At 35.0% G+C, this 15,506-nt stretch overlaps 1 long non-coding RNA gene across 4 annotated transcripts in view; it reads left to right on the top strand.

The window, feature by feature from the left end:
* Nucleotides 1-14,995, top strand: part of LOC116592378 — a 32,215-nt gene extending 17,220 nt beyond the window's left edge. For 3 of the 4 annotated variants that reach the window (XR_004286470.1, XR_004286473.1, XR_004286471.1), the window contains 3 exons: nt 11,502-11,635; nt 13,585-13,693; nt 14,123-14,995. This is a non-coding gene — a long non-coding RNA (uncharacterized LOC116592378). The remainder of the gene's footprint in view (nt 1-11,501; nt 11,636-13,584; nt 13,694-14,122) is intronic. The other variant, XR_004286472.1, reaches the window with a different exon arrangement.
* Nucleotides 14,996-15,506: the final 511 nt, after the last annotated feature.

Consider the following 15,506-nt stretch of genomic DNA (forward strand, 5'->3'; position numbering starts at 1 on the left):
CCTAAGACTCATCTATATAGCTGCATAGCAATTTAATGCATTTACTTTCTCCTATATAATATTCCTGTGTATGAATAAACTTTATTTATCTATTCCTTTGTTGATCACTTGGAAAGCTATCTGGCATTATTCTAAAGCTGAGAATGCACATATTTTAAAACCTAGCAATTTCACGTCTGAGAAAACACTCTTATACATATATGTTAAGAAATGTATAAAACATATTTTTAGTAAAATGGTTATGAGTTTTCTTAATTAGATTATTAATTATAATTAATCTTCACTCCTTACATACTACTATTGAAACCAACAGAATCAACAGTATAAATAAGAGGGTAAAGAGGGGTTGTAGAGATGCCCTGCAGATAAAAAGGTTCAAAGTTATCTAAATTATTTGCATTCAATATTCAATAAATATTTCTGAGTACTCCCATGTATCATGCACTTCTCCATTCATAGGGGATGTAGCACTGAATAAAACTGAGGAAGTGGCTGCTATCATAAAGCCTTATTTTGTTATGGAATATAGATACTGAACACAAATAAATAGTATGATATTAAGTAGTGGTAGTAGTACAGGTAAATACAGAGCCAAGTAGAAGCATAAAAAACAATGTGGCTTCTAGTTTAGATGGTATGGCCAAAGGATGTCTCTCTACCTCAATGAAGGTAAGAAGAGGTCTTGCATGTATCTCAGGGAAGAATATTCTTGGCAGAACCACAAAGACTGTAAGGTGGTATTATTTTTATTGGTTTAGAAAAGCAGTAAAGATGTCACTGTAGGTGAAATGGAATTGGTAAACCAAAGAAAGCTCAGATAATGTTGGAGAGTTAGACCAAGGCAAGCTCACATAGAGATTTATATCATTTAGTCCAGGTGTCATTGATGTCCTATAGTCTATAGTCCTATAGTCTAGATGTGAATAAAAGGGAACTATTTGATATTTTTATTCAGGAGAGTTAGTTAAATGATACACATTATTTATGATGTTTAGAAACATCATACTGGATAATAAATGGAAAAACCTGTAGCAGGGGAAAAACAGAAGCAAGAAAACCTGTTGGATGGGAGTGATGGTCATTTAGATGAGAGAGGAAGGTGTCTCAGTTTAGGTGGCAACAAGGGAGCTGGTAAGAAGTGATTAGCTGGAGAATAGATTTTAAAATGGAGTCAGAAGGATTTGTTGATAGATTACTTGTAAATCTGTAAGAGGGAGAAGTCAATAATGACTTCAATGTTTTTGGCTTGAGCATATACGTTAAAGATGATGTCATGCATAGAGATAGAAAATTATGAAGTAGGGGCAGGCTTAAGTAAAAAAATCAAATGTTTGGTTTGGGGCATGTTATGTATGAGATATTTGTTAGATATCCAAGTGGAGTTGACATGCCAAGTAAATACTAGGTAAATTAGTCTGGAATTCAGGTAGAGCTCAGGTATGGAGATAACAATCTGCATTTGAAAGTCACAAAAGGGGTGATATTTAAAGTAATGGAATATGATATGATCATCTAAGTGCTTCGCATAGACAAAGAAGAAAAAAGGTATGAAGATGAGAGCTGATGTGGCTGACTGATTGCATTAAAGGCCTCATATCTCTTTCCTTCTCTTTACCCATTCTCTTTGCCATGTAACTGGGCTATCACATCCTTATTCTGGGCCTAAAACTCTCTTTGGCCCATGGGATGATGATGGTGGTGATAAAAGCAAAAGCTTGAGAAAGTACTTGTACATTTCCGCTCTGCTATTACATTCTACCCTTACCGTGAGAAGATATGCCCAGACAGCTTTTGTCCCAGCAGGAGCATGGGAGATACAGGGTCAACCCAAGGTGCATGAGTAAGCCTAGCTAAGTGCATTCTAGATCAGATGAACCTCACAGACAAATGAAGTGTCTAAATGTTTATTGTTGACTGACATTGAATTTTAGGGTTGTATTTTATGAGCATTATCATAACTATATATCCAGTACAATATTTAGAGGTTTGGATAAGAAGGTAAGAGTCACAAAGGATAGTGAAGAAAGCATCAATGGAAAAAATAGGATAAATGGTATCCAGAAACCCAAGAGATGGAAATGTTTCAATAAGGAGACGTAATCAACTATGACAAATGCAGTGAGAGTTTATGTAAAATGGAAACTAAAAACTGATCAGCACATTTGGCAAAATGATTTTATGAATGTCTTTGATAAGTGTGGTAGGAAGAAAGGTCCAATTTAAGAAAGTTCTAGGGAGGACAGTAGATGAGCAAGTTGAGATAATTTAAATTAGAGAGTCTGTTCTAAAGGGCAATGGAGAAATGGGGTTATGGTTGGAAGGGAACGTGACTTAGAAGAGAGGTTTATTTATAGATGGGCTATATTACAGATCACTTGTACGTGGATAGGAAGATTTAGTTCATTGGGGAAATAAAACAGATGACACAGGAGAAAAGAGAAATAATCAGAGTAGTGAAGACTTCTAGTAGGTAGGTCGGGATAAGGTCTGGTGTACAAAAGGTGGAGTGTCCCTTAGATAGGAAAATGGGCAATTCTTCTATAGCTATAGGCATGAAGGCAAAAATATAGAGAGGACTTAAATAAAGAGAGGCTGGTCAGCTTGCCAGAGGTAAGGATTAAGTTTTCTTCTGAGGGTTTATTTTATTTTTTTAATTAATGAATGAAGAATTAAAACTATGACCTGGAGGGAGAAAGAGGAGTATGGTAGACAGAATTCTAAGATGATTCCTTATGACCATTACTCATATCATATGCTCCCTTCTGAGTATGGGTGGGACTTATGAAGAAACACCACTCCTGTGATTATATTGTTTATTGTTAAATGAAAAGAGAGAGATTATCCTGAGTGGACCTGACCTAATGAGGTTAGCTCTGTTTAAAAAAAAAAAAAAATTGTCTCAGAACAGAAAATCAGAGGGTTATACCTGGCTGGCCTCAAAGAAATCAAACAACCATTTTGTTAACTGCCCTATGGGGCACTTGGCAAGGAACTGTGGATGGCTTCTAGGAGCTGAGAGTGGTCCCTGGCCAACAACTGGCACTAAAATGGGGACCTCCATTCTACAATTGCAGAAACGAATTCTGTTAACATCCAGCAAGTTTGGAAGATGCCCTTGGGAGAGAGTTGCAGCCCGGCCTAATATCCTGTTATCAGTCTAGCGAGACTCTTGAGCGGAGCATCTAGCCAAACCCATCTGAACTTTAAATTACAAAACAGTGAGATTATAACTTAATGTTGCTTTAAGTCACTAAGTCCGTGGTCCATAAGATCTCAGACATTGGGATGCAAAGAAAAGGGCATCTCAGAGAACGAAGAATGAACTGACTACAGAATACAGAACGGTTATGAGACAGAGTGGAGAACTCACTTGAGGCAGTAATAAATTTAAAGTAGGACTTGTCAGAATTAGAAACTTGGATAAAGGCAAAGACTGGTTTAGGTGTTAGATTTAACTCAGATAGTGGATGGGCCAGTGAAATACGTGGAAGGAGAAAAGGACAAGGGAAAGAAAATTATATGCAGAAGAATGATCTTTATGTTAGGGCAAGTTACTCAAACAGGCTGAGTAGGGGAGTCGGGGAGTGAGAACAAGAAGAGGGCTAACACAGGGAAAACTCAAGTCCAATGCCCTGGATGTCTCAGTGGGATTAAAGATCTGAAGAAGGGGATACTTGTCAAAGCAGTCAAAGCAAGCTGACAAGGAGGAGTCTGCTATTATAAATTGGCCCTTAGATTTTATTTGGATTAGAGACCTTGTCCAACCTTGTATCACTTTGCAGTGTCCTGAGTTTTGACCAAACTCTGCAGTAAGCTGACCTCTTTTCTCCTGAGTCTCCCATGTTTGAATGCTATTCCATCATTTATGAGTCTCTTCCCCAACTTTTGGGGATGCATTTCTCTGAGACTCATCCTCTTCTCAAACATGAATTCTTCTTACAAAAAAGGCTTGATTATTAGTCACAGTACCTTACTGGGATATTAGCAATCCAAATATTCTCCCCAATTTCAAATAAAGCCTTTGTCTTTGGTTTGGAAAAAAAAAAAAAATTCAGTCTCCGATATTTAGAGTAAGAAGATATTTTGTTGTTTCTGAAAACCACAGCACTTTCTGCCTCCTCTAAAACAGACCTGCAAAATAAGGGTTATGGGCTAAATAATCTGTTTATTTACAGAACATAATGTGTTCTGTAAATAATTTTTTTTATTACAGTCACACCCATTTGTTTACCTATTGTCCGAGTGTGCTTTTGTACAACAATGGCAGAGTTGAGTAGTCCCAATGAAGACTGTACAGCACACAAAATCTAAAATATTTACAAACTGTTTTTTCAGGAAAACTTGCTGACCCTTGCCCTAATATCACCTTTCTCATGCCCTTTGCCCATTATTGCTCCTCACCTCTATGTTATAAATGCTTAGAAATGGAGGAATAGGAATTGGAAAGATTAAAAAAAAAAAGAGATAAAGATGTAGTATAGATTTACTAAATGTTTTTGCCTATAGCCCTGGAAAAGGGGAGGGAATCTAAAGCAAAGTATATATGAACAAATGAACAATCATACTCCTGCCTTTATGCTTTTTGTTTTGTGAGAAGAGAAGGAATTGAACTTTCTCAAGAAAGAGTAGTGCAATCGCAACACTCTGGTATGTTCTGGCATGCCTTTATGATGAAGAATACTGCTAAAGTTTGTTAACCCTTTGTGTCAGAGAGACAGAATTTGTTGATTTTTTTTTTTGAAATTCACTTTTCCATGGTGACTCTGTGAGTCACAGAATATACTTCTGTATTTCTAACTGATAGATTAAATTTTTTCTGTATCCATTGGACCCTGGGTTCTGGATCAAGATGAGCTAATATTGTTTCCTATGACAAGAATATAAACACTAGAGAGACTCTTTCCTTAAGCCGGCCTGAGACCAGCCTGATACAATGCAGAAAAACTTCAAAGTCATATCACAGAAAATTACAATGACCTCATCTTTTCTAAAATAAATCAAGAGGGGCACCCTGGTGGCTCAGTCGGTTAAGTGTCTGCCTGGGGCTCAGATCCTGATCCTGGGGTCCTGGGATTAAGTCCCTGCTCAGTGGGGAGCTTGCTTCTCCCTCTCTCTCTCCAGCTCCCCCTGCTTGTACACTCTCACTTAATAAAATAAAATAAAATAAAATAAACAAAATATAGAGATGTATAATTGTTGTTAACATTACTCTCGTTTTCTAAGTCAGTCTTAAAGGTTTTTCAGTATTGTACTAGTATCTTCAGAGAAATATCTTTTAGTTTTTGATGATCAACTCTATTGGTTTTTGTTTACTTAGATGTTTACTTTTCATTTTATGAATTTTTGATCTGAGTCCTTATGATTTTCTTTCTTCAACTTTGGGTTTACTATGCTATCTCTTTGAATTTATTGCATTGAGTATTTTGTTGAGTTTACATAGCAGATGGCCAATTTTTGTGAATGTTCTATATATGCCTGCAAAGAATATATAGCCTTTTTTTCTTGATGACAGTGTAAAAAAAAAAAAAACTAACAATTTTGATTACATATAAATTGTGGCTTGAAACATAACCATTATATATTTATATTATTTTAATGATTCTTTTCAAAATTTTTTGATGTTTGAAGTCTGCAGTTACTTAACTTTCTCAATACTCTATTCCCCAATAATGTAAAATACTCAAATGTTTTAACTCCAATATTCCTCCCTTCCATCTTCTATGTTTTTTGTCTGGCACTTCAGTTTCATCTTATTTTCTGAACTCCACAAAACTAACTTCTGTTTTACAGTCAAATGTAGACGCTTCTGTTTTCTTCTATAGTCTCTTACTCTGTGACAGCTGGGAATCTTCTGTGCTTTCTGTGTCTCTCTCTTTTTCATTTATTCTCACATTAAGTCAAAATTACTCTGATTTCATTTCTTCATTTCTGTTAAATACATGTCTTTTTCCCCACTGTCACTGCTCTTTCCTCCAAACCAGTGAAGTCTACCATTATCTTACTCTGGACCACAGTTGAGTTTCCTACTTGGTCCTCCTGCCTCCAGCCTTGCTCTTTTCTCCCCACTCTACCCACACTGCAGCCAGAGTGGGATTTCACATCAAAACATGATTTCTTGCAGAGGTTCCCTTTTTTTTTTTTTTTTTCCAGAAAAATCTAAATTCCTTGATGTGGCATAACATGATGTTAGCCCTACTTCCACAGCCTAGTTTCTACCCACTTCTTCTCTTAGTAGTCTTTGGCTGACTTAACTATAATTGCTTTTTAAAAATTTTCTGTCTTTCCTGGTAGACACTAAAATCTGTGATGGCAAGAATAAAATCTGTAGTGCTTATCATATAAAACCACTTAATATCTGGTTAATTAATACTGAATGGATTTTTGAAAGCATGGAATTATTAAACAAAAGTGTTATTCTGGTAATATGCTTATATTAGAAAACTTCTGATGAGAAATGCATTGGGAATTACCCAAAAGGGGGATTTGATAACGAGTGAGTTTATCTTACATCCTCCAAAGGGGAAATATGGAGACTTTATGAGCCAACAAGGTGGCCAAGTAATCCTGAAATTTAGATAATGACAGTAAATAGAGAACACAGCATATTTTCTACAGTGAAACAATTGGCAAGAGAAGACTGAGAGTTATAACAAAAGATTGTAGACGAAATGAAATTGAAAACTGAAATTGTAGGCGACTCTTTTCTCTAGAACTCAAGGAATGTTTGATCTTGAGATAAATCACTTCATCTCTTGATGTCTCAATTTAACTATTGAGTATATAATGAATGATTATTCTTAACTACTGCATGGGGTATTGTGAGACTTAATTTGCTAATGTTTATAGAGTGCTTCAGATTGTCTGATTAAAAGTATGAAGTATCATCATTATACTATAAAAGAGCATGTGAAATTTTATTTTAATTTCATAAATACGAAATTACACCTTTCTACTTTCACTTAAAATGGTCTGAAATTCATACACATAGATTGGTGCATGTTTGAATCTAAGTCTCTGGGCACTTATGTTAACGGTTCTTACAACTATCTTTAGGCCTCATCTGCATTTCTATTATTCAGAAAGTTCACAAGACTTTGACAGAAATAGATGTGAAAGGGCACAACTCCTTTTTTTTTTTTTGTTATTGATTTATTGCCCAAATAAGTTGAGATTACTGTATTATGATTATTTTTTCTTTCTTTTCAACCTTTCATTTTTTTGGTGAATGCTTCCCTCATTGTTAAATGTGATTAGTTTTCTATATATGGCAATTTTTTCCTCACATTATTAAATATCCTCTCAAGTACAATTTTGTGCCCAATGAGGGGAAGTCTACAGGTTCAATTATTTCTTTCTGAGACACTTTCTGGTGCTCCATGCTCTAGCTTCTCTCTATCCAGGTGCTCTCCATCCATGCCTGCTGCAGACCTTAAGAATTCAGTGTGACACTCCTCTGGTGCTTCCCTTATTTTCGGAATATATTATTTTAAACCTCTTGGTTTTCTGCCTGTTCCTCTAGAGTCTTTCTTGGAAATATGTATGGGAGGTGAAAATTTGGTAATATTGTCTGCAGAATGTATGTATGTATGTATGTATGTATGTATTCCTTTTAGAGAGAGAGTGAGTTGGGAGCAAGGAGAGAAACAGAGTGGGAGGGAAGAGGGATAGAGGGAGAAGGAGAGGCAAAGAATCCCAAGCGGACTCCATGACAAGTGCAGAGCCCAGCTTGGGGCTTAATCTCACCACCCTGAGATCGACCTGAGCTGAAACAAAGTGCTGGATGCTTAACTGACTGAGCCACCCAGGCGCCCTCAAACTGTCATTATTTTATTTAAAAACTTAGTTGATAGTTTGAATACAAAATTCCTGCAGGAAGTATACTTCACTCAAAATGTTACAGAATTTCTCCATTTTCCTTGTTTCAGTGTTGCCATTTTTTCTTCTGATTTTTCTATTCTATATATATATTATAAATATATATATATATATAAATATTATATATTTTTCTTGCCAAGTTTAGGATCTTCTTTTTACCTTCAGTGTTATGTAATTGCATGATGAAATATATTATTAATCTTTTTTTCATTTATTGTACTTGGGACTCATAACTGCTTCTATATTCATATTCTATATTCATATTCATATTCTATATTCATATTCTATATTCAACATGTTATGATATCATATATTATGTAACCACTGAAAAAGAGTATCAGAATGAATAAGGAAAATAATGTTTTACTATAATTATGAAAATGAAAGACTCCTAAAAAGGCTGTGGGACTCCCTAGGACCTCCAGACCAAAGTTTAACTGCTGCTGTATGTACAAACCCCCACACACATGTGCATACACACAAAACCTTTTCTAGTATTATCTTGTTGGTTTTTTTTTTTTTTGTCTTGTTTTATATTTTTTCTCCAGAATTTTTTTTTTCTCATCTTATTTGTTTCTTTTGACCTCCAGACCAAAGTTTAACTGCTGCTGTATGTACAAACCCCCACACACATGTGCATACACACAAAACCTTTTCTAGTATTATCTTGTTGGGTTTTTTTTTTTTTTGTCTTGTTTTATATTTTTTCTCCAGAATTTTTTTTTTCTCATCTTATTTGTTTCATTTGTTTTGGTCTTTCTTTTTTATGCTACAGGCTTTCTCAAACATCTGATAACATTTGACTGACAGTCCACAGTTAAGTATAATATACTGAAATCCTGATTGGTCACTATGGTTAGGGAAAGAATTTTCAACTAATGAGTTCATCCTAGGGAAGTGGCTTTCAATCCTATTAGAAGTAATGACCACTATTTTTTAAAGCAAATAATTAATAAAGCTCCACTTATTACTCTGAAATGAGAAGCATAGTAGTATGACCTACCCTATCGATGCATATAACTTCACCAAAAGTAATATAATGTCATAACTACAAAGTAAAAAGGAAATAGAAAATATTTAATAATAAAATTATATGCATTTCAATGTGTAAACCATCAGACATGGCTACTCTACACTTACTGTGGACATAATGAGGTAATTATATGCTTGCACTTACTTGGAGAATCTCTAAAGGGGACAGCTGTGAATACAAACTGATACAGTTGTGCTGCTGAGTAGCACTGATATCATCAATATCATGAGCGGCACTTGTCTTGGTGATGTGATCTTATGAAATGAAAAATTCTTGACTAAACTCCAAACCAAACAATATTCTATCTAGCTTCAATTTATAAATGCATCCCCGAAATACTGTCTTTGTAAAGGTTATGTCAAAATACATTGTGTTTATATGTTAAAAAAGTGTTGTTTTGTAAAAAACGTAGGTAGGTCCTAGATTCACACAGCTTTAAAAACTTTTTCTTTTTCCTATTTGATTGTCTACTACCATATCAGAAAGTCTTTAGGGATGTGGGTTAATTCTCCACTGTGAGGGAGTTTCATACATGAGAAGATGTCTAGAATCTGACTCTTACCCATTAAATCCCAGTAGTGCTCTCCCAATCACTGCAACAACCTATAAATTTGCAACCCACTATTCCAAGAATCACTGCTCTGCCATAGTCATAGCAAGAGCCTGAATTTTGCATGGAGAACCTTAAAGGCTGATTAAACCATCAGTTGCTCACTTAGTTTATAAATCAGCCCTTCATCCCCTGAGACTTCTTTGTGTGGCCCTGAAATTCTCTGGCTCTGAGTCTTCCGAGAGAGGGAAGTGAGAGTGGGCTGGCTGGCTGGGTTGAAGGCTAAAGTTTGAGAAGGCTGGATTGCTGAGAGTGGTCAGGATTTACCTAAATGCCCAAGGGCTTATTACAGAAACTCTTAGCCATCTCTGGTTACATGCCCTGTGGCTCCTGCCTTTTGTTACACTAGGTGCTATGCAGTATCCTCCAGGGAAAACTGGCTTCTTTCTCCTCACTCTCCTTTTTTCTTCTTCTTCCTTTTTTTAATATTGTAATTTTATTTTTCTCAGTGTTCCAAGAGTCATTGTTTATGCACCACACCCAGTGCTCCATGCAATACGTGCCCTCCATAATACCCACCACCACCAGGCTCACCCAACTTCCCATCCCTCCCCTCCTCAAACCCTCAATTTGTTTCTCAGAGTTCACAGTCTCTCATGATTTGTCTCCCCCTCCAATTTCCCCCAACTCATTCCTCCCTTCTCCCAATGTCCTCCCTGTCATTCCTTATGCTCTACAAGTAAGTGAAACCATATGATAATTGGCTCTCTCTGCGTGACTTATTTCACTCAGCATAATCTCCTCCAGTCCTGTCCATGTTGACCCAAAACAAAGAGGAAACTCAAAGAATGGGAGAAGATATTTGCAAATGACACTACAGACAAAGGGCTGATATCCAAGATCTATAAAGAACTCCTCACTCTCCTTTCAATAGGCACAATAGTCTTAGCTTCCTCTGGTCTTTTTGGCCAGTTAGCTCTCCTCCATTTATTTTCATTTTTAAAAATTTGTTGACCTCTCTTATCTGCTGTTGTCTTTTCCCTGGGTCTCCTCCTCGAGGTTGTAAAGATTTTTATTGCCTTTCACTTTTGGAAGATAATAAAGTTTAAGAAATAGCATTTAATCAACAATATTGAATTGGAAGTCCCTGTATTAATTTTGTAATTAGAAAAATCAATATTGTTTAAGGCATGACCGACACAAAGGATTTATAAAAAGGAAAGCCTAAGAGATTTCTAAACTATTACTTGCATTCTCTCAATTTTAACATCACAAATCTGTATGTCTGGACCACATCATCACAATCTCTGTTCTATTAGAATTGCCTTTCTAACAGAACTATGCCTTAACATTACTATTTAAGTTTTCACACACGGCTGATAAAAGACAACAGCCCTCTGTGGAATGTCTCTGCATTGTCATAAAAAGTGTTATCATGGCACTAATTTATTACATTGAATGTTGTCTCCTCATTTTAAAATTTTTATTTATTTCCACTCAGGGACCAAAAAAACTTTGTACTGGTACTAAAATTTCCCTTGTTTTTTTTTTTTTTTTTTTTTTTTTTTTTTTGTTCTGGAGAAAGAACATTTAAAGATTACAGAACTTAGTTTCTATATTTCTCTTTAATCAAGATATTTTGAAATGGGTAGGGCATTTCTCTGACCTTTACCCTTTATATTTTATGAACTGTCTTTTATCTTTTTCTATACATTTGGTAAATTGAAGGGATTCCATCTTCAGAAGTAGGAGGTGATTCAAACAAATCAATAAAAATAATAAATAAGTAAAATTCTGAAATTGTGTGCAATGTTAAGAGACAAGTATATAAGATGAATTTAGTGTAAACATAAAATTTAAAAATTAAAAATAAAGCAAAAATAAAATTATTTTATTTATATTATTATGATATAATTGCATACAAATGGGATATAATTAATTCTACTGATACTTAGGAATATTGCTATTGCCTATTGCTATTTGTTAAGGGTCGCATCTTCTATTATCTCCTTTCATTTCTCTAAATCTCTCTGCTTACATTAGGAATGAAGTAGCTGTAGTAAGTTGTGACCTCAGCAGCTTCCTCCTCTTCCTCAGGCCCAGCCTTTGCTTCTCTCTGTCTCTGGCTATTGCTCCCTATTTCAGCCATCTGGGCATTTTGTGAAATCAGTGGGGAGGTAAGCATACTTCATCATATGACTCTCATGAAAAATAAAAGAATTAGGCATTTTTTACACATACACTGAAAAAAATGGAAAAAAAAAATCCAGTCAAATTTAAGAAGAAAATAACAGAGAGGCATAAAGGCTTTGCTGATCTTGAAGCCAGTAGAAGTTTGGGATAGTACAAATGTTCTTCCAGTTAATAGAAGATCTTTGGCCAAAAAAGTTATTATCTCTTTAATTCCTTTGTATCTGATCTAGAAAGAAACAAAATATGAAATTATATACATATTACATACATATATCTTTATCTAAAATCAAGAAAATGTGCTACCTTTATGGTGTACTTCATTATAGTAATGATATATCTTGCTTTTTCATAGGACTTTATTATTTTTTATTTACCAATAGAGGTTAGAATAATATTCTAAATATTAGTCAACAAGTTATTTGGCCTATATTATGTCAAAAAATGAAGAATGTAATGCTTTCATCAAATTGACTACAATTATAAAAGGAAACCTATAACTCAAAAGCAAAAGCAAAACAAAAAAAACACTAAAAAATGGGCAGAAAATTTGAATTGACAATTTTTCCAAAGAAGACATACAGATGACCAACAGATACATGATACGATGCTCTATATAATTTTTTAAAGATTTATTTATTTTAGAGGGGAGAGGGGCAGAGGAAAAGAGTCTTAAGCAGGTTCAGTGCTCAGCAGAAGTCAGACACAGGGCTCGATTCCACAAGCATAAGATCATGACCAGAACAGGAACCCAGAGTCAGTCGTCCAACAGACTGTGCCACCCAGGCACCCCAGAATGCTCTACATTTTTAAGCACTGGAAAAATGCAAATCAAAACCACAATAAGATATCATCTTACACCTATGAGAATGGCTCTTACCAAAAAGACTAGAAATAACACATGTTGCCAAAAATGTAGAAAAAAGGAAACACTGGTGTCCTATTGGTGGGAAAGTATATTGGTATAACCACAATAGAAATGATCACAGAGCCTTCTCAAAAAATTAAAAGTAGACCTACCTTATGATTCAGGAATTCCACTTCTGAGTATGTGTTTGAAGAAAATAAAAATACTGCGGTGCCTGGGTGGCTTGTTGGTTATGCTTCTACCTTCAGCTCAGGTCCTGATCCCAGGGTCCTGGAATGAGGCCCATGTTAGACACTCTGCTCAGAAGGGAGTGTGTTTCTCCCTCCCCTCTGCTTATGCTCTCTCTCTCTCAAATAAACAAATAAAATCTTAAAAAAAAAAGAAAAAGAAAAATACTAACTCAAAAAGCTACATGTATCCCCATGTTCATTGCAGCATTATTTGCAACAGCTAAGATTCATATAAAATCTTTTTTCATTCATAAATGTATGGATAAAGAAATTGTGGCATTTATACATAATGGAATACTACTTGGCTAAAAAAGAATGAAATTTTGCTATTTGTGACAACATGGATGAAACTTGAGGGTATCATGCTAAGTGAAATTACTTAGAGAAAGACAAATACTGCATAATTTCACATAGATGTAAAATCTAAATAAAATAAAAAAAATTAAAAACAATAAACAAAACAAAACAAAATAAAGTCATAATGAAGAGAACATATTGATGTTTGCAAGAGGGAGGGATGGAAGAAATGGGTGGACTGTTTTAGTTTAGTTTTGTTTTACTTAAATATGTTGAATTTTAAAATCTTATAGCTATGTGAAAGCACTAAGCTGAAAACATAAAAACTATTACTTAAAAAATTTGCCAGAATAAAATCTTGTTTGATTTTGACTCCAGAATACTTACCCCCAAAACACTGACATGAATGATTTTCTAATTTAAAAATTTTAGTGAACTTTAAAAAATATTTAGCACCATATCACTTTATTTGAAAGCTAAATGTCTGTGTTAGTTCTACATAACAAAGCTAATTTAAGTTGTTATTTTTTGTGTCGTCTAGGGAAATGTATTAAAGAAAAAAGTCTCCAAAGATTTTTTCATTTATTAAAGGGATATTTAAAGGATGTCAAAGGGTGATGAGACCATCATACAGTATCCAATATAAAAAGGTAAAGTTGAATTTTTCCCTCATTATTGTAAGGGAATATTATGCTGGAATTATGCAAAATCTTTCTAGTTCAGCAAACTACTAATTTTATATAGGGTTTTAGGGAGTTCAGGGATTGGCAGATGTTCGAAAGCATGAATGGGTTGTCATCTGTAAATGTATGGTTACTTGGGTGTGACTATTTTTGTTTGGTTGGTCCTCAGAGGTATATTAATTGGGGAAAATTTATTCCTAATTGGCTACTTCAAAAATAAGGACACTGTTGGTTGGCTAGCTTTTAAAGTGTGTTTAATAAAGTAAGTTATTTATTGATTGAATGAAGTTAAACATAGTTCTGATAGCTTCTTATTACCATGGCTAAAGAATATTAGTCTTTTCGTAGGAGTGTGGAAACTTGTAAAACTTAATCGTTATTTTTTTCTTCACTCAGTCAAAGCAGCAAGATATCATTAAGAATTGTCCAGACTTTCACCTCTGTTGTTGATTCTTCTTGAAGATGGGATTTCATTTGTGAAGACCTGATTTTCAGTTTGTGTCAAATGGCAAAATTTCTTTTTTTCTTTTTTTTTTTCATTGAATCACTTATTGAAACATCTGCCAGGACAATGGTTGTGCTGAAGAATTTGAGACACTGGAAATAAACATTAAATGACTGTGAGACAGGCAAGAATAATTAGAAATACTATAAGAAGGGACTAGAATATACTTTGTTACCATAACCTGAGACTTTTCAGGCGTGACCAAGAAAACAAGTCCCAATATTCCCTAAGCTGCCTTTTTTATTAACTTAGATGTAGATTGTTTTATTCCACTTGTCATGTTAATTCAGGTATAACATGAAGTGTTAGTAATGGTTTTGATTGGACAAAAATAATTCAACACCATTCTATCATCTATAACCATAACCAGGATTATGATGGCCTTGGGTGGAAGCTGTCTACTTTGTGTCATCTCTTTGTAAGGTTCACTTACATTCCTGCTTTAATCATTGTAGCTATAACTATTTAATGATACCTTCCTAAATCTTGTGCCATACCTAACACGTTAGGAATAATTTTATTTCAAGAAAATGAAATTGTAAGATGTAATGTTTTATCAGTTTTTCTTCCATTTACCCTCAGTTCAAGAATTCTTCCTTATTACATTGTGAACGTCCTTGTTATGTATCAAACTATTTTATCAATGGCTATTTATCCATGACAAGTCTCTCCAGGAAAGCAGAAACCACTTCAATTATTACAACACAAAAAAATTTAATGGAGTGAAGTGATTACACAGGTGAGGACTGAGCTGAGACGCCAAATGTGACATGGTAAGACAATCCACAGATCAGAAACAGAACGAAGCCACTACTACAAGGTCAAAGGGAGCCCAAGCGCTAGTTTCACCGTTAAATACCTCATCAGTGGGACTGCTTGGTAGGAGCAGAAGCTGCTGAGGAGAGATAGCTGCTGCCAGAGACAACACTTCAGGCAGACAGGGAGGAGGAACACCCTGGCTTTTCTTTTCCTTCCACCAGCCAATATTTTGCCAAGGATGCCCATTGGAGAAGCCAGCTAACATATGATCTTGAGAAATGAAACCCATGGATGTCAGCTTTCCTGTTGAGGGGAGAATGAGACCTGAATCTTATTGGAAAGAGGCCTAGGATCAGCACTAACCAGCCAGGGATCCTCCTGCTACTCATCATCTACTCCCACCTTTCCACCTGCATTTACATCTCATACAACTTCATACCTTAGCATAAGTGAATCGTTTTAAAAAATGAATCAACTTTCTATCACAAGTAGAGACATGCTGTCAGTCTCTCCTAA

Source organism: Mustela erminea, chromosome 6 (genome assembly GCF_009829155.1).
Source record: "Mustela erminea isolate mMusErm1 chromosome 6, mMusErm1.Pri, whole genome shotgun sequence".
Taxonomy (NCBI): Eukaryota; Metazoa; Chordata; class Mammalia; order Carnivora; family Mustelidae; genus Mustela; species Mustela erminea.